Raw genomic sequence first — 6,001 nt, 5'->3', positions numbered from 1 at the left:
GTAACTACAGGAAGAGATGCGCAGGGACGTTGTGTACCGAGAGTTTCCCCCTTGTGCTGCGTTTAGGTGCAGCTCCTGAAATAAGACATGTGAAATTGAAGTTCAACTTACACATTTGCATATAAAAATTACATTCAGAAGAAAGTCAGTGATTTTTTTTTCTTCCATAACATTATTGCAATAGTTTTCCTCTTATTCTTAAACACGGACATTGCCATATATTAAAATTACATTTAGTTTTTAGATACTTAATGTGGAATAAATAGGCTGCTCTGCTGTCAGCGCTCTGCTGTTTGTTTAGGTGACTGGATGTTCCAATCAAAAACCAGTAATGCAAAACAAATGTAGCCATGTTAAACGTCTCATTGCTTAAAATAATCCCCGTTTTTGATACGTTTATATTCTATGTTGGTTTGGTGCTGCAAAAATGGCAATCCCTAATGTGTCCAGAAAAACAGCGCCTCCTGCAGGCACACTTGTTTTATTCAAATTTAAGTTATTTGAATAAGTCACTTTGTCCACTTCTTGCTGCCTGTGAATTTTTCTATTATTTTGCACATAATATAAACATAAAGCCCCTCAACCCAAAGTACTTAAAACAAGATTTGTGATAGCAGTTCAATTCCTTAAAATTATATTAATTACTTACTTTAATTAAATTATTGAATGGTATTGCAGCATGAGATGTAGTTTTAACAAAATACCATTCAATAATTTAACCCTCACATTTGGAACAAACTCTATAAAGTCTTGATTGTAGCTAATATGTTTTTAAATAAATGTTGAGAATATATGTTTTTAGTTAGGTTCCTATTTAACTTTAGTTCTAATTTATTATTTCAATGATCTGTCAAAACATTTTAGTAAGATTTGTCTTTGTTTGATTCCATTGCATGTCTAACTTGATCTCAACTTGATCTTTTGATGTAGTTTTTAACTACATCAAAATAAATTAATGCCTTTTTATGTCATACAATTTAACAAAATAGCAGATATTATTATTAGTAGTAATAGTAGTTGTATTCATCCATTTCTTTCAAGCTATTTGTCCAAATAGAATCAGTTTCTTACATTTATATTTAGATTATTCTTTAGTTGTTAAAATCAGAAATACTTTAAGGTACTTTACTAAACAAACAAACTCAATTCATACTCAATATTTGCTCCGTTATTTCCTCTAAGAGTCTATAAAAATGGTTCCGATGCTTTCTCCAACAAGTTTTCTGTTTTATTCTTAGTTTATCTTTTATGTTCGTTACGGTAATGTAATCCATGCATGCCGTCACGTTTGCAGTTTGGATTGTGGTTCCGAGGCTTGTTTTTGGGTGGACTGAGCGCCAGATGGGGAAAAAGAAATGGCTTTAATTATGGCCTGTTGTTGAAGGTCCTACTCGTTTCTGCTGTGCTATTTAAATCTCTATAATCTGGATTCTGTGCTGGTGGAACCAGCAGGAGACAAGATCACCACGAATAAAGAAGATTTGATATCAAGGCCTATAATTTAAAGTAGCTTGATTGCAAGGCAATGATAACTGCTTTGTAAAAGCTTTTTATTGTGACTTGGGAGAGGCTGAGATATCCTCTGGTTACTGTTGAATATGAAACATTTTAGATGCAATTGCATAAAAGCAACACAGTTTCCAAAAGCAACATTTTTAATTGAAGCTTCCTTTCCATGGATCTTATAGTGAATAACTTTATTCACTTATAAACTTCACCACACATTAAATTACCAATGCATACAGATTTTAAACATGTTCGATATATTCAAGTATATTTAGTTTTAAAAGTTAGGATTTTTGATTTTGAAGCGTAAACAGTTTCAATGCAAACATCCATGATGCTAAAAATAGCATTTAACAATCAGGTGTCTGGACATAGTTTGACCAGTAGGTGTCACTGTTGGTTTTTACATCCTAACCCAGCAGGCATTTGTGAAAATAGAAAGCAACATAGAAGTTGAATGCAATTAAAGATGTATTCATCATAAATACATATTTTATGATGTATTTATCTCAAAAACCAAAGAGATTTTGAAATAAACTCTTTTTTTTTTGTCTTGTTATTCTGACATTTGCTTTATTTATGTGACCTCTCCCTCACTATGTTAGTAGGCATTAGTCATCAAAAAAGGCAAATTCACAAAATTTGCCACATATTAATACATTAGAATGATATTTATGTTCTGAATTCAGATTCCTTTTTTTGGTTTGTTCAGATGTTTCTTAAAATCCTACACCAGCCCTTTAGTAACTGCTTTGGCTCGGTGCCTCAATAAGGATGAGTTTTATTTTCTTCCCTTTATTACTGGACCATTTAGCACTGTCTGGTCTTGGCCTTACATACTTGTCAGGGTTACCTGTCATCATCTTCTTAGTGTTTCCACAGCAGAGACAATATAATTAGTGTCTACTCAGGTCTGGAACATCCAATAAACTCAGATTTGCAAAAACTGTTTTCCACTTTAAAATATACTGGATGCATTGTTTGTTCCAACTTTATAGAAGTGAGAACCTTGTTTTTGTCTGAATTGTGACTGTTTTTGCTCTTTCACTGGGTACAGTCATGTGGAAAATTCTTCTCCTTCATTTTAGGAAGAACAAAAAGACAGAAGGAGATGAAGACCCCCCAACCCGGAGAAGGCACTCTATCCTTTTCTGGCTCAAGACCATGGCCTCGGATTTGGAGGCACTAATCCTCATTTCGCCCGCTTCACACTCAGCTGCAAACTGCACCAGCAAGAGCTGCAGATCACAACCCGATGAAGCAAATTGGACCACATCATCCGCAAAAAGCAGAGATGCAATCCTAAGGCCACCAGAACGGATCTCCTCACCAACTTGGCTGCGCCTAGAAATTCTGTCCATAAAAGTAATGAACAGAATCTTTGTCACAGGCGGAGTCCAACCCTCACCAGAAACGAGCCTGACTTATTGCCGGCAATGCAGACCAGACTCTGACACCGGTCATACAGGGACCTGACGGCCCTTATCAAAGGGACTGGTACCCCATACTCCCAGGGCTTCCCAAGGGACACGGTTGAATGCCTTCTCCAAGTCCACAAAACACATGTAGACTGGTGGGGCAAACTCCCATGCGCACTCCAGGACCCTGCTGAGGGTGTAGAGTGGGGATGAAAACCAGGAAAAAAAGGACGCCTCCCCTGGCATCCTTTTTGGATATCGATATTGCAACATCATTATCAAAATATCTATGTCCATGCGATATTGCAGAGTTGCGTCATCCAATACAACCCTACGACATCCAGAACTTTAAGAAACTCTGGGTGAATCTCATCCACCCCCAGGGCCCTGCCACTGAGGAGCTTCTTAACCACCTGGAGAGCCCGACCCAGAGTCCCCTGAGATTTAAGAGCCCGACCCAGAGTCCCCAGGCTCAGCTTCCTTAATGGAAGGCATGTCGGTGGGATTGAGGAGGTCTTCAAAGTATTCTGCCCACTGGCCCACAACGTCCTGTGTCGAGGTCAACAGCACACCATCCCCACTGTAAACATGTGCTGCAACTCTGTGTTGGTGCTGCACTGCTTCCCTCTCCTGCGACACCGGATGGTGGACCAGAATTGTCTCAAAGCCGTGCGGAAATCTTTTTCCATGGCCTCTCCGAACTCCTCCCACACCCGTGTTTTTGCCTCAGCAACCACCCGAGCCCGCCAGTACCCATCAGCTGCCTCCGGAGTCTCAGAGGCCAAAAAGGCCCGATAGGACTCCTTCTTCAGGACTCCTTCTTCAGCCTGACAGCATACCTCACCGAAGGTGTCCACCAACGGGTTCAAGGGTTGCCGCCACGACAGGCACCTCGATAATGGAGGTATGGAACATGGTCCACTCAGACTCAATGTCCCCAACCACCCCTGGAATGTGTTCGAAGTTCTGCCGGACATGGGAGTTAAAGCTTCATTTCATAGGGGATTCTGCTAGACGTTCCCAGCAGATCCTCACAACATGTTTGGGCCTGCCAGGTCTGACCTGCATCCTCTGCCACCGGAGCCAACTCACCACCAGGTAGTGGTCGGTGGACAACTCCGCACCTCTCTTCATCCGAGTGTCCAAGACATACGGCCGCAGAGCCGATGGAACAATGACAAAATCGATCATCGAACTGCTGCTAGGGTGTCCTGGTGCCAAGTGCACATACGGACATCCTTATGCCTGAACACGGTGTTTGTTATGGACAATCCAAGACGAGCACAGAAGTCCAACAACAGAACACCACTAGAGTTCAGATTGGGGGGAGGGTTCTTCCCAACCACGACCCTCCAGATCTCACTGTCATTGCCCACATGAGCGTTGAAGTCCCCCAGCAGAACGAGGGAGTCCCCAGCAGGGGCAATCTCCAGTACCTCCTCCAAGGACTCCAAAAAGGGTGGGCAATCTGAACTGTTGTTCAGCCCGTAGGCACAAACAACAGTCACAACCCGTCTCCCCACCTGTAGGTGGAGGGAGGCTACCCTCTCGTTTAATGGGGTAAACCCCAACGTACAGGCGCCGAGATGGGGAGCAACAAGTCTGCCCATTCCTGCCCGGCACCTCTCACCAAGGGCAACTGCAGAGTGGAAGAATGTCCAGCCCCTCTCAAGGAGACTGATTCCAGAACCAGAGCCATGCGTAGAGGTGAGACCGACTATTTCTAGCCGGAACCTCTCAGACTCAAACACTAACTCCCACTCTTTCCCCACCAGATAGGTGACATTCCATGTCCCAAGAGCCAGCTTCTGCAACCAAGGGTCGGACAGCCAGGACCTCCTCCCTTGGCCGCCACCCAACACACATTGCAGACGATCCCTTTGGCCCCTCTCATAGGTGGTGGGCCCACGTCTCCTCTTCGGGCTAAGCCCAGCCGGGCTCCATGGGTAAAAGCCTGGCCACCAGACGCTTGCCAATGTGCCCCACCTCCAGGCCTGACTCCAGGGTGGGAGTCAGGAGTCAACGGAGCACAATAACAACAAGGTAAGATGCAGGAGCCAGAGTTTGTATTCACATTCTTATAGTCAGTTCAGTTCATTTAAAATGACCCTGAGCAATAATCTGTGTAAACATTGTGTAATTCAAGGGTTTGTCTCATCATCGGGCACTTGTATTACTCGTACAACAATATTATGCTGCTGTTGTTAATGTCATTTAAATATTTTTACCTGTTTTTAAACAGGTGGTGCAAAACATGAGCAGAGTTTAATTTTCTGCTTTAAAAGAAAAGTTACATGAAGAAAACAAGAAAAGTATAAAATGCATTATTTAATAGAAAAGCTAACAGAGAAAATTCACTCGTCTCTATGGCTATTAATTTGAAAGTATTCACCGGAAGTGAATGTGATATGTAAACTATCGACTTTTATCAAGTAGCTGTAGATACCATCTGTGTCCACTAAGGGGCAATAACAGTCCTGGTCTGATATTTACGCAGCTAAAATATCGACATCAATCTGACTGTTTCCAGAATAATTTAACTTTTCATAAATATTTTCCTATCTTCAGACCGGAAGCTCAGCATCTTAACGTCTAAACCAGAGTTGTAGAGCTTTGTTTCAGCTGTTTGGAGCTAACGCTCCAGGTTAGGAGCCACAGCTCCTCTGAAGCTGCTGCTGGAGTTTGTTAGCACCGCTAGCTCCGCTCAGAGTCTCTGCGGGCTGTTTTCAACTCTGTGGAGCTGCTTCCAGTTCACACTGACAGAGAAAACATTGAGGTGAACTCAAGAGAAGAATCTGGCTTCATTCATTTCACTGGGAACAAGTTAGCTACAGCGCTACAGACTCGTATCATTATATCCCCTCTGGTGGCTAAAAGTTGTAACTGCAATTGCTATAAAGCTGGAAATACGCTTCCTGTGAGGTATTTCAAAATAAAACATTGGAAAGAACAATAATATTGCAGCTATAGTTTGAAGCAGCTAAACTAATAAACTTGGAGGAAAAACAGTGTTGCACATACTATATTTGTACACAATCAGCTGCATAGAAACCCACAAGTATTATTAAAAACTTTAT

Source organism: Poeciliopsis prolifica, unplaced genomic scaffold (assembly GCF_027474105.1).
Source record: "Poeciliopsis prolifica strain line A6 unplaced genomic scaffold, Auburn_PproV2 SCAFFOLD033, whole genome shotgun sequence".
Classification (NCBI taxonomy): Eukaryota; Metazoa; Chordata; class Actinopteri; order Cyprinodontiformes; family Poeciliidae; genus Poeciliopsis; species Poeciliopsis prolifica.
Note: the sequence above shows the minus strand (reverse complement) of the source record.